This window comes from Cryptomeria japonica, chromosome 8, assembly GCF_030272615.1.
Source record: "Cryptomeria japonica chromosome 8, Sugi_1.0, whole genome shotgun sequence".
In the NCBI taxonomy this organism is placed as follows: domain Eukaryota; kingdom Viridiplantae; phylum Streptophyta; class Pinopsida; order Cupressales; family Cupressaceae; genus Cryptomeria; species Cryptomeria japonica.
In genome coordinates, this window is record NC_081412.1 from 589,985,008 (window position 1) to 590,003,122 (window position 18,115).

General features: G+C 35.8%; 1 pseudogene; it reads right to left on the bottom strand.

Annotated features, from left to right (window-relative positions):
* Nucleotides 1–503: 503 nt before the first annotated feature.
* The window catches only part of LOC131029919 (protein NRT1/ PTR FAMILY 8.1-like), a 70,144-nt pseudogene continuing 52,532 nt past the window's right edge, over nucleotides 504–18,115 (bottom strand).

Sequence of the window (18,115 nt, forward strand, 5' to 3'; positions counted from 1 at the left end):
ATCACCAAAACTTTCAATCCCATAGAACTCATGAGGAAAAAAATGACAGCGTTCACACTACTTTCGCTCCTCATTAAAGTCAAAAAATTGAAAACCAAAATGGAATTCAGACATTATAAAGTCAATAGTGTTGAATTTAAAAATAATTACTTCTACCATAAATGATATTCAATGCATTATATCCAAACTTTGAATGAATAATCCTTCACCCTCTTAGTGAGTCCTCCAACGTCCATCTTGACCCATTACATCTTGAAAATCAAAGTTAACATGAAACTCTTTGATAACACAATCACAATTTTAAGTATGATAAAATCAAATAATTAAAACATATAATAAAATCATAGAATTAAAACAAATGAATCAAAACATTTATTGTAAAAGATGGGTTGTTAGATTCAATCAATATTGCACCTACTATAATGAAGCCTTATATGTCCTATTACAAAGCAAATATATCAAATCAGTCATGTAGGAAAGACAGCCATTTAGATGAAACCAAATTTTGTCAAAACCAACATTTGATTGGTAATATATTTATCTTTATCTAAAAACAAAAAAACATCCAAAGGACTTATTCTTCACATGTTAAGAATCTTGTTGCCAATTTAAAATACCTTTGCTGCAATTAAAAAAAAATACACTTCATTGTCTTTTGGCAACGTCTCCTGGGTACATCAGATTCATATAACACTTAAGGTTGCTAATGTGCCTTTTGTATGTCCTGTTTGCTTATGTAGATAACCCCAATGGGCCTCTTATACACGTACCAATTTGCAATAAGAAGATAGACCAGAAAGTTTAGGAAACTGAGAATGGCCAGAAGCCAGAAGAAGTAATCAATATGACCATAATTCAAGTTATCAGGAATCCATCCTCTCTTTCCATGCCTTGTTGTAATGCGAGTAACAATGGTAACAAGTACAGTGCTAAGGTAACTCCCTAATGCTTGCGATATAAGTGCAAGTGCACCACACAGACTTCGCATGGCATCAGGTGCTTGGTCATAAAAGAACTCTAGTTGTCCTATGTAAGTGAAAATTTCAGCAGCACCTATTAAAAAGTACTGAGGAATCTGCCAAAAAATGCTCATGGGTATGAATGATTGTTCGTAGTAGTTATGCTCTGCGACAATTTTAAGTCTCTTGATCTCCACAAATGCTGCAACAACCATGGCAAAGATAGAAATGACCAGCCCAATTCCCATACGTTGTAGATGGGTAAAACCCATTTCGTGCCCAGTGTATTTACGTGCAAATGGAACTATGAGAAAATCATAAACTGGAACCCAGAATATGACACTAAGAATATCAAATATAGTTAAAGATGCTGGTGGAATTTTGAAATGGGAACCGATTCTGACATCCATAGTATTTCCTTGTTCCACAAACAATGTACACATTTGACTGTAAGCAGTGGTAAATATAATAGCACTGGCCAAAATTGGCAAAAACCGGATAATTGATTTCAACTCCTCTACTTGAGTCACAGTGCAAAGTCTCCATGGGTTGATGTTACCCACTTTACATTTCTCATTTTCTGTTTCTGTTGCAGCTTTGTCCAGACACCTGTGCTTCTTTAAAATGTCTTAATTATCATTACTAATTGTAATTAACTGCTACTACTAATAAACTTGCTATACAAGTGTACCATATATAATTACATTCCAAATAATAAAGAGTTAACACAGAAAAAGATATAAAATCTTTTGGAGCAACAATGTTTAAACATGATAAGAAGATATCCATTTGCTTTTGAACACATCAATGTTAAATCAAATTTAAATCAATGAACATATTCGCCTTTATTTCTTGGTATGGAAGTATACAAAAAAGGGATCTAATGCCTCATCTGCTGATTTATTTTTACTTAGACAAAAAAACCCATCCTTCCAAGAATCACTTTGTCAGGCAATTGCTATTTAGTTTGGTAAAATTAAATGGTCCATAACAACCGAGACTCGAATTATGAAGTCACTAACAATTAAAAGTATTTTTTGTTTTCTGATTTTGTAAATTGGAGTTTTTAATCTAGTTTGAGTTGAATGAGATTTATAGGAGATCTCTTTTTAGTAGCTTTATTATCGAGACTATAAGCTCAACGAGCTAGCAAAGGCCCATACCCTATGAACACATTAGTCTAGTGAAGGCACACATCTTGCGAGCACATTAGCCTTGCACAAACATATTGCTTGCAAGCTTGTGGTCTTGTGAGAGTTCGAACCTTGGTGTCCATTACAACAATGTTGTGACTTGACCATCACACTACACCATTATCGACTACAAGTAGTTTTCTTTAATTTTAAAGGCTTAATGGGGGCAAATCTTATAAGTGGAGTTAAAGGTGGTTTTTTAAAGTCACTAGCAAGTGAGATAACAATTTGGTGTAATGATATGTGGTAATAAAAATGAAAAGAATTAAAGAAATATGTTAATAGATTAGTATAACTAGCAATTGCACCTTGGTGTGCAATGGGTACGCCGAAAAGGTGTGGAAGAGCAATTAGAAAATATTTGGCCTATTAATTGCATACATTTGTGCAACACATGAGTTCAATTGGTAGGCCATTCAGAAAATGATGGTGTTTGTGCAACAAAGCTAACAATTACCTTTCACATGATTAGTGAAACCCTTTTCATTGTGGCACCATGCTTGATGCAGTGGTGATGTCATCCTATGTGTCGTTGTGCTTGCCTTGATACCTTGTGTGCAGATTGGTTTGTAATGCATAGTGTGACTGTCACTTACAATGAAAAAAATTGTTCATTCAATTTTGTTTCAATTAATATCTTGTTATTATGAAATTAAGTGATAGAGAGAGGGGGGCAGAGAGATTAAGAGATAGATATAGATATAGAGATAGGGAGGGAGGGAGGGAGAAACAAGAGTGTGTGTGTGTGTGTGTGTGTGAGTGTGAGAGAGAGAGAGAGAGAGAGAGAGAGATGTATTTGTAATACAAAATGCCTTGGTTAAACATTGTCTTTCTCCATATTTATGAAGTGGAATACATTGGACAGATAATCTGACAGAAAGTTTGATGTTCATTTCCCACTTAATCATCCTTGTGTAGGGTGCCAATTAATTCCCTATCTAATCCTTAGATTCTCAAGACCCACAAATGCATATTCAAATTCTCGATGTCTTTCTCATAATAAGCAATGAAATCATTTAGCATCATATCGCTAGTCTCACACTCTTTACTATACCTCATCTTTCCCAAAAGTGTCACCTCCTTACCTTCTTCCTTACCTTCTTGAATTAAATTCTTACCCATCCTCATCACAGTAAAAGACAGCATTAATTTAGTAGAGATCAGATGTGAAAATAGAAAATCAAGCCATAAGTTAAAGGATTATCTCAAAGACCAAATTATTTATGATGAGATGTGAAAATAGAAAATCAAGCCATAAGAAATCTGTATATTTTTAAAGGATTATCTCAAAGACTATAAGAAATCTGTAGATTTTTACAGGATTATCTCAAAGGCCATAAGAAATCTGTAGATTTATAAAGGATCATCTCAAAGACCAAATTATATATGATGTGGCACTGATTACTTATTAAATCCTACTGCTATGAATTCTAAATAATGAGTTTAAATGGTAATAAGCTCCCATTTTGGTGCAAGCAGGTGGCAAAGGTTGTCGAGTCTGGCTTATACCTGCCAATTGCATTTGCTTGAACGTTTCTAAAAGCTTTTTCAACAAGTCTATTTTGTTCATATCCTCCAATCATTGCAGTTCATGAAACCACATTTTCGTGAGGCATTTTGTCAAACACTTCACATGCCTTGTATATGCATCTATATTTTGCATACATGTCTACCGGAGCATTTCCAAGCATAATATCTAACCAAAATCCCCCTTCCATTATGCTATTATGTATATCCATACCCTGGTCCAAAGCTCTGATTTTGGCACAGGCAGGGAGGATGCCGGCAAAGATTTTAGGGTTGGTTTTGTATCTGCCAATTGCCCTTGCTTAAAAGTTTCTAAAGCCTTATCAACAAATCCGTTTTGTGCATATCCTGCAATCATTGCATTCCATGCGACAACATCTCTTTGAGACATTCTGTCAAACAATTCACATGTGTTATCTATGCTTCCACATTTTGCTTATATGTCTACCAAGGCAATCGCAACTGTAACGTCTGATAAAAATCCTCCTTCCCTTATGCTTTGATGGATGTCCATACCCTGTTCCAAAGCTCCCAATTCGGCACAGGCAGGGAGGATGCTGGCAAAGGTTGTGGAATTCTGATATACACCTGCCAATTGAATTTGATTAAAAATTTCTAAAGCTTTATCAACACATCCATTTTGTGTGTATCCTGCAATGATTGCAGTCCATTAGATGGCATGTCCCTTTCATATAAAAAACCATCACATTCAGTTATGCTTTCTAATGTCTTCTTTCAATGACGCATTTCCTGAGTTCCTTCGTTATTAAGAAAAAGAACTCTGTAAATAAAAATGTTCCCCAAATAGGGAAACTTTCTGTACAATAAGTGAATAACATTACATTATGCTGCAAGATGCATTGTCTACAACTATAGAATAAGGAGGATTCTAATAATAGTCGTGGCTGCTACCGTTGTATCCATGCTCATGGTAATTGCAAATCGAATCAAACGTTTGTTTTTCATAATAATAGGTGAAGGCAACTGGGAGGGCCAGATGAGAGTCTAAACTGAGTTCTGTGGAGGAGCATGCCCATTGGTCTATTGAGCATTTACGTAGTCTCGCAGTCTCATCGGTGTAGGGGTGACCCACAGCTCTATCTCACCTATAAATGTGAGAAGACAAGTCAATCGCGGGACTTACGGCAGACACGTCACTGCAGAAAACAGGTCTTCCACTTATTTATTTCACGCAAAAACAGGAACGACCGAATCCTTTACAATCGACGGTTCATAACGTTTAAATCGTCTTGCATTGATATTATGCAATATCAACTGTTGATGTTAAAAATAAGCTCGTTGCATTTCATTGTAGGAGACGCCTTTGGCGTAAAGATTATTTTTTTGTCATCTATTTCAACATTTTGAAACATTAATATTTTATTTTCAAGCATTTCAGTATTTTATATTTTTTAAAGTTACAAATTTGTTTGGATTAGATAAGCACGGGAAAGGGTCCGGACTCGTTACAATAAAAACAAGCTTAGAGGCAAGCAGGACTAGTCTCACTAGTAGTGAGATTGGGTAAACCAACCATAGACAAAAAATATTTTGATTGAAGCAAAATATTCACAGGAAACAAGGGTCTTGACCTAAAACTGGAAACTTCTCTTTCACAACAGAAGAAAGAGTATGAGATGAGGTAGAAAGACCTTTCCTCTTATGAACTATAGTCTAGTCTAAGCTATACTATCATCCAAGATCTGACTACAAGGGGAAACAAGAGGAAACCCCCCCACCGGGGGACTCGTAACTGCTCTAGCTATTTTTTTGGCTTTTAGGTAGTAACAATGCACACTATATGATTCGTCATGAGTGCAAGGGTAAAAAAGAACACATTTCAAAGTGTCTCCCAATACCTACTTAAAGATGCCCCAATAACTGTGCACTTAAAATTGCCAATACTTATGCACAAATGCCCTAATAGTTGTGCACTATGGGTACCAATAAAGGTGCACAAATGGACCAATTATGGTCCAAAAATGCTACAAAATGAGCGGCTATTAGTACATGTGAAATTTACTAATAGACTTATAGTTATTTGTTTTTGGTTTTTCTGAAGTTAGTAATTGGGGGATTGGGTGTACGAGTGAACGGTTATTGGGTGTGCTCTTCCCCTAGAGGTAGGAGTGGCATTGTAGATTAAAGTTGCAAATTTGTTGCATGATTATTTTTCCAAATTTAAATTAGAAATTGATTTTATTTTATTTCAAATGTCATCTTCATTTTTTTTAAGTGGCATCCCTCTTACCTATCCATGCCTCCTATACCAATACCAATCTCCTTTTTCTCCTTTTCCTAGTAACCATGACAAACTATTGTACATATACTAACTTATTTGTCCCACATTTTCCTTTGTAGTAGATTGGATTATCTTCAGTACCACACAAATATATAAAACCCTCTTTACAAAATCCAATATTTCTTCATTGAATTTAACATATATATGTTCCCACTAGCTAGTTTAATATATAGACCATGTCATATATTAGAATTCCAAAACAATTGCATAAGGAAAGTGACTTCCTCAATGTTCTCTTTGTGTCTAAGGACACTACTCTACACGTAACTTAAGACCAACACAAATAGAAACATTAACAAGTTTGCATTTCTACATTCTAAATTTGTGCAATATAGTTTCAACATATTTTCTCTAATTCAACTAGAATTTTTTTGTATAAACAAACCCTTTTAATTTCCATGCCCAAAATAAAGTTTGTGGCACCAAGATCTTTCATATCAAACCATGATAACAATTGATATTTAACATCTTTGATTATTTCATTATTATTTCCAATCGGCACCATTATTATCTACATATAATAGCACATCTTCCATTATCATTTCCTTATACTATCATTTTCTTCTATCAATCACAATCTCAACATCATGCAGTTGCTACAAACAATCACATTCCACCTAACTACAACATCAAAAGAGAAAATCAAGTGAAAGAGGGTGAATTCACTTTAGCTTAATCAAGGAGATGGAAAGGTTAAAGGGGCAAGGCTTTGTCAAAGCATGAATAATGAATAATACATAAAGTTTGAGTACACAACACTCAACATAATATTAATGGCAAGTGGTAGAGGGAGAGGAGTTCTAAACTTCTACGAGCAAGAGCAATTTAGAAGACAATGAGGATGACGATGGTGAATATATTAAAGACAATGAAGAATATGAGAATTTTTTAGCATGATGAAGGATTAGGATGAGATCCTTTTGGCAATTATGTTGGAAGCCAGGTCATAGGAAGTGTCTTCCACACGTCTATTATTCACAATGATTCTTTGAAGGGGTGTTTAGAGTTGGGCTTTTGATAGGGTTTTCTTCCCTAAGTGTGAATCCTCCAATTTTAGAGTTATTTAAGGATGAGTTAAATTAAAGTTAGAGTTAAGGCTAGCTTTTAATTTGGGTTAGAGTTCAAATAAGGTTAGCATTAAATTAGGGTTAGGGTTATTTAAGGTTACAATAAGAGCTCAATCAAGGTTTAATTAGGTTTAGGGTTAGAGTTCAATTAGGGAAACTATTCACTTAGTGTTAGGGTTATAGTTCATTACAACTTAATTTGAGTTAGGCTTTGGGTTAGGGTTCTATTAGAGTTCAATTTGGATTACGGTTACGATTCTATGATAAAGCTTGGGCTTGGGGTTAATGTTGCAGTTCAAATGAGATTAGAGTTGGGGTTCAATTAGAGTTAGATTTATTAGTATTCAATCAGAGGTCAATTAGAGTTATTATTCAATTAGAGCTCAATTGGGTTAGGGTTAGGGTTAGAATTTAATTAAGGTTTAAAGTCAGGGTTAGGGTCCAATCAAAATTAGGGTTAAGGTTTGGGATTCAATAAAGGTTACAATTAGGATCAAGTTTTAATTAAGGTTACAGTTCAATAAAGGTAAAAGTGTTAAGTTAGTGTTAGGGTTTGGTTTCAATTAGCGTTCAATTTGGGTTAGGGTTAGGGCTTTCGTTTTATGATAAAGCTCATGGTTAAGAGTTATTGTTGGAGTTCAAATAGGGTTAAATTGTTTAGGTCCAATAAGGGTTAGGGTTAGGATTACAAATTCAATTAGGGTTAAGACTAAATTAGGCTTAGGATTACAATTGTATTAGTGTCAAGGTTAGGATTGGGGTTCAATTAAGGTTAGTATTCAATTACAAATCAATTAGGGTTAGGGGTAAGTATAAATTAGGGTAAGTGAGAGTGTTGGTGTTAGGGATAGGGTAAGAGTTCAATCAAAGTAATGATTCAATTAGGGTTCAAGGTTAGGGTTATGGTTTAGGTTCAATTAGAGTTGCGATTTAAATAGGTTTATGATCAAGTTAGTGTTAAAGTCCAATTAGGGTTAAGTGTTCACTTAGGGTTAAGATTAGGGCTCTCTAATAAAGCTTGGGATCATGATTAGGGTTAGGTTCAACAAGGGTTGGATTCAATTATGATTTAACTAAGGTTAGAGTTCAATTAGGGTAATGATTAGTGTTAAGGTTAGGGTAAGGATTCAATTAGGGTTAAATTTTTATTAGAGTTTAAAGTAAGGTTCACTTAGGGGTCGTTAGAATTACGATTAAGGTTAGGGTTTAGTTAGGTTTAGGGTTAAATATACATTAGGGTTAGTGTTCAATTACACTTAAGGTTTGGTTTTAATAATGGTTAAGGTTATGGATCAATTAGAGTTAGTGTTAGAGTTTAATAAGGGTAAGTGTTCAATTATGGATAGAGATAGGGTTTAATTTGGGTTAGATTTCCATTAGGGTTATGATTAAGGTTAGTCTTCAATAAGGGTAATGATTAGTTTTAGGGTTAGGGTTACTATTCATTTACGGTTCAAGGTTAGGATTAGGATCAATGATTTTTAGGGTGCAGTTAGGGTTAAGATTAGAGTTAGTGTTCAATTACATTTATGATTTTATAAGGGTTATGATTACGATTAGGCTTAGGGTTCACTTAGGGTTATGATTCAATTAGTGTTTAATATAGAGTTCAACTAAGGTCAATATTTAATTCGGATTCGATTAAGGTTAGAATTCAATTAAAATTATGCAGTATTGATAAAAAAAAATACTTATATTATAGTTATAATGAGAATTCAATTGATGTCTTACATGTTGCAATTGTGGATGCTACTAGCATATATATCGTTAATAATTACATATAAAATATGCCAATAGATATCTCTTGACATATTTTATATATTTATTAAAGTTATATATGTTAGTCATTAGATTCATATATAGATATATGATGAACTAACAATGGTAGGAAGATATAATTTTAAAATTTTAAATGCAAATTTATATATATACATATGGAATCTCCATGTGGAAGATATCTCTTGACATATTTTATATATTTATTAAAGTTATATATGTTAGTCATTAGATTCATATATAGATATATGATGAACTAACAATGGTAGGAAGATATAATTTTAAAATTTTAAATGCAAATTTATATATATACATGTGGAATCTCTCATGCAACACAAATGTATTAATTTGGACCCAAGAGCTCTTTAGAAATGTACTTTAAAATGGACTCGAGTCCATTAGCATACACATTTTGGATTCATGAAGAAAGTATACAAAACAACTCTATGATGAATGAATATTTATTTTGCTAACAAGTTTACTATTTTTGGTTTTCTCATTGAATGAAACATCTTGATACATCTTAAGATAAAGCCACAATGAACCAAATAAAACACATTCAAGCTTTAATATAATACCAAGTAGGTTAATCTCACAAAAGGTGACAATGCTACTTAATAGTAATTTATTTTATTTTATTTTTTTTGAATTTATTTATTTAAAAACTATTTTATAAGTTGAAAAGTTTCTATTGTAGCAATAAAACAATGTGGCTAACAATTTTTTTTAAAATTAAAATTATATTAAAATAGTTCAAATAAAAATACTCTTTATATATATTAAATAATTCAACATTTTTTGTGTTTTTTAGATAAATGTAAGATTCTACATTAGTTTACTATCTAATATAGTTGTTCTTTTGATTTTGTTGAGTCATTCATGTTCTTTTTTTCTTTTTTTTGGTCATTCATGTTATTTATATTAATCAGTATAATAATATTATATAAGAACACATTTACAAAATCTATCAAAAAAATTTCATGTAAATGCATAAAAAAATTGACAAAAATAATATACCCTCACCCATAATATATAGGTAAAATTTGTGTACATGCATATGTCAACATATTCCTTAATCTCCTGATGTTTGTGAGTTTGAATGCATGTTGCAACGACTCTCCAGCTCAAGCAAACAAGCTTGCCCCTTCTCCTATCGCTCTGAACCAGGATGCTTCTGCATCTGCCGCGGATGGTTACCACAAATGGATGAACAAATAGGGCATCAATTTGCAAGAATGTCCTAACACCAATGATGGAATAAAAAGTTATGTGATTGATAAATTTAGAACTGCCATGTGGACAAAACAGATTGGATGAAAAAAAGCATACTATATTAAAGAGTTTAACCTAGCAAAGGATCATAGTGAAAAAACATATTTAGGGGCAGCTATTAAAGGGAAAGCGAGGCTGCTAGTTGCACAATTAAGGACGGGATCACCTCATCTTAGGTGTGAGATTGAGAGGTGGAAGATACCCAAGGAAACTTCGGAAGAAAGAGTTTGCATTTTCTGCAATAAGGGAGCAGTGGAAACATAATGGCATTTTGTCATGGAATGCACGACTTATGAGGATATTCATAATCAGTACAAAAATAGTTTGAAGGTTGACAACATGCATCAACTATTTGAAGAAGACATGATTAATTAGACACCCAAACTACTAGTCAATATTAATAGTAGGAGAACCAACATGGAAAAGAGTTTAAAGATAAATTAAAGTTGGTTGTGTTGGTTCCATAAAATGATCGGTCTCATGGAGGTCATTAAAATCTTTAATTTCATTTCAATTAAGCACACAAGCTAGCAGCATGTCATGCTCTTTAAATGTAAGATAAATATTTCATATAGAAATATAAAAAATTATCATTAATGCATATACTAAGGCAAATTTAATGTGTAAATATGGAATTGCACAAGTCTTGCAATTTTTAACACTATACATTTAGTGTTTCATTTATTACAAATTCAATTTAGTACAATAAATAAAAGCTATAACAATACTTAGTATAATATTTTGAACAATTTGTAAAGTGTATATTAATATTAATGATATTTTTTTATTAAATAAAATTCATCTATTTTTCTCATGATTACAAAACTAAAATAAGTAAAACATTTTATTAGTTTGATAAAATAACTCGAATTAATAATTGATGTAGTAGTGTCCGAGCTCACAAGCAATCCTACATCACCAAAATTATTCGGGGGTAGTGTTGTGACCTAATCACACATCACCCCATTCTAAATGGGGACCCCCTACTTTTTAGGCCCTCTTGGTCTTTTGGTTTTCGTTTTTGGGGTCTTTTGTGACAGTCTCGTCGGTCTCTCTGAGCTTGCAAGTGAGTGGGGTCAATTTGATCAAATTTGCTTTTTGTTTGAGCTAATTTAGCTAAGTTTAGGGCTCGTTATGTCAATTTTAGGGTTTCTGCCTTCAGTCCTATATTTTAGGGGTTTCCTTTTAGGGTTTTCGAAAACTGAATGTTGCATTGGAGTCAGGACCCTCTAAGGATCCGACACGTGATATTTGAGCGAATTTTGAGCAACTTTCTATTTTTAGAAAGTTCCTATTTTTTAGGGATTTCACTGCCTCCCAGAATGTCTTCGTTTCACCAAAAATCAAAATTACTATTTTTTGTAGGTGACCCCGCATCTTGTTTTGGCTCTAACTCTGACATTTGAATCACTTTCTATTTTTGGAAAGTCTATTTGTGGCAGGTTCCTCACAAGCAAACACTGAAGACTGAGCTTTCACGATCATTTCTAAATACAAAGAATTGGAAAAGCGGGCAGAGTGATCAAAATGTGGCTAAGTATAGGAACCAATCCATAAATGGAAAGCTTGAAAAATCATCTAAGTCTGGAAAATTCACCTCAACTCCTCAAAATGACATTTAGTCTGGAATTTGAAGGCATCCAAATTTGATTAAGTTTGGAAAGATGAAATAGTGCCAAATTCCATTTGGCGCTTGAGGAAGAGGTTGGGCGCAAGATGAAGCGTGCCTTGGAAAACACCAAAAAGGAACAAATTTCCATCACCTAGTGAGTTTGGCGCTTGGGGAAGAGGTTGGGCGCTAAACTAAGGGCATCAAGGAAAATCTAAAATGGACGAAATTCCTTCACACATGCAAAAATGCGCCTATGCACGAGTAAGGGAGCTAAATCCAAGTAGTGAATTCAACGCCCATTCACAGGAGTCAGGTGCCAAAATGAGGCCTCCAAGGAAGGGTTCAAAGAGTCAAAATTCCATGACTCGGTCAAAATTGCGCCCTAGGAAGGAGTTGGGCGCTAAAATCCCATTGTCATGGAAAACTCCAAAAATGTGAAATTCCTTGCCCAGCGAAAAAGTCCGCCCAAGGATGAGTTAGGGAACTAAAGGAGAGGTGTCTTGGAAAACTTCAAATTTGGTAAATTCCTCCTTCGAGTCAAATTCCGCCCATGCTAGAAGAAGGATTCCAAAATCAAATGGACATGGAAAATGAACGAAATGAAGAATTCCATCACCGAGTGAAATCCACGCCCAAGTCAAGAATGAAGAAAATTTTCCAAGGCGAAGGGGAAATTGAAGGCCAGGAATCGAATGAAAAAGCAAAAGTTCCCCTCGGTAAATTTTTTTGAAAAATCTATTTTAAGACACCGAATCTCATCAAAATTTGAAGATTTTTGCCCATTTGGACTCGTGAGAGAATTCTCACTCACATGAACCCGAATCCTAAATTTTAGGCAAGTTCCTAAAAAATGGGAGATGATGGAAAAGTGTTGAAAATCTCCTCCAAGGTGTGAAAAAGTTGAAAAACTTCAAGAAAAGTCTTCTCGGGCCAAAGATTCTCTCTCTCGAAGTTTTCTGCCAAGTAGGTGGATAAGGTGAATCTCGAGTGAATCTTCCTAAATCCCTCCAAAATTCAAAAATGGAAGGATGGTGAGTTGGCAAGGGAATATTCCAAATCATGACACACAACTTGATGCATTTAGAGAAAATTCCATTTTGGGACCCAACTACGATAGTGGAGTCCATTTGCATGGCGTGTTGGAAAGGAATGTATGACGCATCATTAAGACAACTGCCTAAATTGACCTTTGCCAACTTAGCAGCATGTTGGAAGAATTCTATATAAACGCACAAGTGTAATTCATTCTTCGTGTGCGAATTTGGAGAAAGAAGAGTTGGAAAGCAAGTAGAAAGAAGTTAGACTTCGAGAATTTTTCATTCTTTTCAAGAGGCTTTCTTTGTAGGAGGTGTTGATTTATTCCTAAAATGGCAGAATCAAGCAAAGTGGCAACCATTACTAGACAAGTGCAGATAAAGGCTGAGATGAAGGGATTCCTTCTGAAATCCAAGATGGTGTCCAAGTGGAAAGAAATCAGTGATACAAATTTAGGAACGTTCAACATGGTTGCCTTCAAAATCAGGATGTTTGGGACAGCAGGGTACAGTCCATCTCCTACCGTTGCCAAGATTGTCAGGAGTGGAATTGTTGCGGCAGTAGGGTTTCCCCCTTCTATTCAATGTCCAGACTTGTTTCTGGAATGTGCAAAACACAACAATCCATAAGGAATGACTATTTTGGCAACAAATGGTAAGCTATTGGCAAACTTGACTCCGGAGACTATTGGTGAAGCCTTCGAAATTCCTTCACATCATTCGATGACTTACCAGACTATGAATGGAGCTAAGGCAATATATGATACAGGTCCTGACAGATGTGCGGAGACTATCAACAAGCATTGGTTGAAGAAACCTAGACCACACATCTCCAAAATGCCTAAGAAGCTCACCATTTTCAAATTCAAGCAGGAGTATGTGGACCTGATAATGATGTTGAGCAGGATAATGGGATGTTCACATGCCATAAATTTCGAGCCATGGATGTTTTTCTACATTGGCCAAGTCATGAATGCCAATGGGTTAGTAGATTGGGCTCGGCTAATCAACCATTATGTTCATGAACAACTGAAGAATTTGAAAGAAAAGAAGTCCCAATCCTTCTACATGAGCTCCTATGTAATTTATATGCTTGCGAGGATGGGTGGTTTCGATGGCTTGCGAGGAAAAGGAGTTATGGGCTGCGGACCGACACAACTAAAAGTTCATGAGAATTATCCTCAGTTGCACCTCTACAATACTAATTCTTTCAAGCTGGCGAATGACACTTTCACCATGTATCTGACCAGATTTATGCAGAATGAGCTCCACACAAGAGTGCCACCACAAGCTAGGGCATTGGTTCAGAAATTTGGAGCCACATTCCTACAATTTCCAAAGTTCACATATATCAAGACATAGGGTTTCAATTTCCACCCGTATAAACTGCCATGGCATCCATCCGACAAACTGATACTGCTAGAACTTATGTGGCAGTTGACAGCTTATGACCAAATTTAGAAGAAGAAAAAGAAGTTGTCTATTGAATTCCCAGCCATCATCGACGACTATGTGGAAGTGTGCCCGAACCTAGCGGCAGTAGAAGAATTGGCATTTTATCGCTTGGCATATTACACCACCAGGTCTCACTACGATCCATATCGTAAGATCAGAAAGGTTGTTGGAGTGAAGATTTTGCACAAGTTTCACCTAGAAGACTATTGGGCAAGTGCCAAGGATGACCTTGAGGTCAGGAAGAAAATGTTTTCTCAACTGCCCCTTGACACAATTAGGATAGGTGAAGTAATGCAGGTGCCGGATCAAGTGAAGGAGGATTCCGACTTAGTGCAACCTGAATTTGAAAAGGTGAAGGATCAACCCATCTAGCTCCCGGATTGGTCAGAACCAGAAATAGATGATCTGGACATTTTGGCCAAACCAGTTTTGAAAAGACCAAACATTGGGTAGATCGACATATTAGGAGGTTGAGAGAAGGAAATGTCCACTTGACTTACCAATTGATGGGGAATTTGGACTCGCACAGTGAAGCTTTTGAAGGATCTTCACAGGCACAGGTTGAGGAAGGAGAAGATCGAAAGAAGGGAGTTGAGCTTGACAAGGGAAAGAGTGCTCCAAAGAGGTCGAGAACAACAAAGAAGAAGGAAGCCCAACAAGAAGTCCAACAGGAAGTTCAACAGGAAGAATCATCGTAGAAAAGAGCAAGGGTGGAAAGGATGCAATTGTCGGTTAGCTCTTCCAGATGTAGGAGGTAAAAATGTTTACGCAAGAAGATCCATTAAATCTACCTCAAGGCAATGTTGCCTACAGCGCTCCAACACAATATGTTCTTAGCATCAGTGCTTCGCACAAGCCAAATCATCCGAGGATGCAAAGACAAGAACTTTGCTCTCATCCCGAAGAACCAAGCAAAGATAGTTTCATAGAAGCCATCCTTGGCGAAATGAAAGAAGTTTCACAGGAGCATGAGCAGATGGAGATTCAGGATCAACCAATTTCTGTTCCTGATTGGCTAAAGGATAGATTGAGGAAGGAACCAAAAGAAGAAATTGATCCAGCATGAGAGTTGGACGAATTCCTGAAGACAATGGATAAACCGATAGAGAAAAAGGCACCCCAAAAGTTCTCCAAGGTTGTGAGAGATGAATCTGGATCCCGAACTTTGCATATAACTCAACCTGCAGTAGATAAGGACAAGAATGAAATCACGCCAGATGACTAAGTAATCAGACAAGTTGATCTAGGGCGTGCTTCCATAGGGCAGGTGATAGAAGACTTTGAGAAAAGATGCAGAAAACAAAGGCAAAATGTAAAAGGTTGAAAGAAGAAAACAGGGCCTTGTGTGAATATATTAGAGGTCTCAAGCAACCGCTTAGGGAGGCAGATGCATCCTTTATTCCTGCTTCATCTCTCCCCAAGGAAGTCGTTGATGACACGAAGACAATTAGAGAAATGGCCCAGTGTTCCGGGGAATGAGTGGAAGATGTCTTTACTGCAGCTGGAAAATTCGTTGAAGACTTCGCTAGTCTTCATTCTAGATTTGTTGCCCTTCTAAACAAACTGGAAGTAGCGGAAGGTCTATGGGAGAATGTTCACATCTATCAAGACCTCACCATTCCGCGACTCGGAGCTTTGATGAAGATTCTAAAGCAAACATTGATTGATGGGAAAGTAATCCAGGAGAACGAAATCTACGACTTCTCGCAGTGCTTTTGCGTTGTTTGCTCTAGAAAGATTATCTTTGAAAGATTCAACATGGAGTCTTTAGCTTTGAAAGACTTGATCAGGAGAGTGCGAAGGAAATCATCAACGTGATTGAAGCACTGTTCGTGAAGAAGCTGAATGAGAACAGAGTGACGATGAACTTCTTGAGGAATCAACTGCATGAATTCTTCTTTGTCAGATCGTTTTCCAAACAACACTTTGAAAATGTTTCTTCATTTTCCACCACTATGAAGAAAGCACAGGAAACGGTGGTAGAGTGGGAGAACTTTTTCTCCAAGAGCAAAGAGGAAATCACCCTAATGGAGTACTAGATTGAGAGTGTGCCAAGTGTCGTCGTGGGTGAATTAGAAGTCATCTCCAAATTCATCACATATACAATTAATGAACACGACAACGGTCGAGAATCTTTTGACCGAGTAGTGGTGGCGCACTTATTACAGGAATATTTAGACTAAGTGGTGGACCAATCAATGCATGGCGAATTTATGGAATATCTTTTGCATGCAACCGCCATATTTATGATTGTATGACAAATTCCTTGTGCATGTTGTCGTCACGGAATTTAGGAACATTCTTTGCATGAGGAATATTCATTGCATGATGGACATACTTGGTAAAGTGGTGCATTTAATGCACGAACGGATGCCATTTTTGGGCAGTTTTTGAATTAATTGTATATGGGCTTAATGGGCATTAATTGTTGATTCCCATCTTGTTGCATCTCGAGTGGAGAATCTTTTGGGGAAAACCCTAAGTAGGGTTTGCATGTCCTCGGGATTTGGGGCCTATATAAAAGGGTGACCCCCCTCATTTGTAAGGGAGGAGAGATTGACTTCAGAGATTGTTGTTGTAAGTTTTAAAGCAAATCACTTAATACATTGTTCAATTGTTGGTGTATTCTTGTGTTGCCCTAAGGCTTGCATGGTCTCACTCTCTTCATTTTAGTATAGATTTTGCTTTTAAAGTTATTAGATGAACAAGATTTGATAGGATTGCTTGTTGTAAAATCCGAGCTCATACCTTTGGTTTGCAGTTGATTGTTGCCTGCTGTGTAAGGTTAGTCTGAGCCTATTCTGTGTGCAGACTTAACTTCGATTATCGGATGGATGTTGTTAAAATTGATGGCATTTATTGGTAATCTGAAAAAATTATTTCAGAATCCCTGAAGATTGCACCGCCTTCGTGCAGTTGTGCTATGTTGGCAAAGCGAAGCATGGTTTGATTTTGCATAAGTAATCACATCTCTTTGTTCACAGGGTTAAATTAAATTAAGCATAGTTCTCTCAACCCTTCCTCTTTACTTTTCACATATTTTATCCAAAATAAAAATAAAAAAAAAACTTTTATTGCAAATCATTCACAAAGTCTTCCTTGAACCTGCAAATTCGTCAGCATCTTCTTTGAGAATACGTAAGGCCCCTTGGATTACCAGTAGAACACATCAGTCGATTGAGTCACGTCCGTGCATAAAGGAACCTTGGAGTTAGTCGTTTGATCTTTTTGTAATCTTAGCATATGGCCTAACCTTGATCAAGAGAGAGTAAGGTGACCATTGGTAACTTTATTCTGTGTTAGACGTCGTCATAAAAAACGCGTCAACAAGTAGCAATGACAATATGCCAAGAGTTTGCCACAAATATGCAAGAATTTGAAATGCCAATGTTTGGTGAGTTGTCCTTCTCCTTTAAATTACAAATTTCTTAGTCATATAAGGGGAATACTCATTTCAGAAACCAAGTATTTTAGAGATGTTGAAGAAATACAAGATGGAAAACTACAACCAATGAGAACTCCCATGGTTACCGAATGTAAATTAAGTAAGGATGATAAATCTCCTAAGGCCAATCAAACTCTATACAGCTCCAAGATTGAAAGTTTATTATATGTGACAACTACAAGATTCGATTTTATGCAAGCAGCTAGTTTGGTGGCACGATTTCAAGCAACACGAAAGGAAACTCATGTGCAAGTAATCAAAAGAATATTCAAATATCTAAAAAGCACTATGGATTTTGGGTTGTGGTATCCAAGAGGTGAAGATTTCATCCTTACAACATATACAAATGTGGATTGGACCGACAATATTGATGCCAAAAAAAGTACTAGTTGGGGAGCATCATTTCTTGGTAATGGTCTTATATCTTGATTAGGAAACAAGCTTTAATTCCTTTATCTACAACAAAGGCAAAA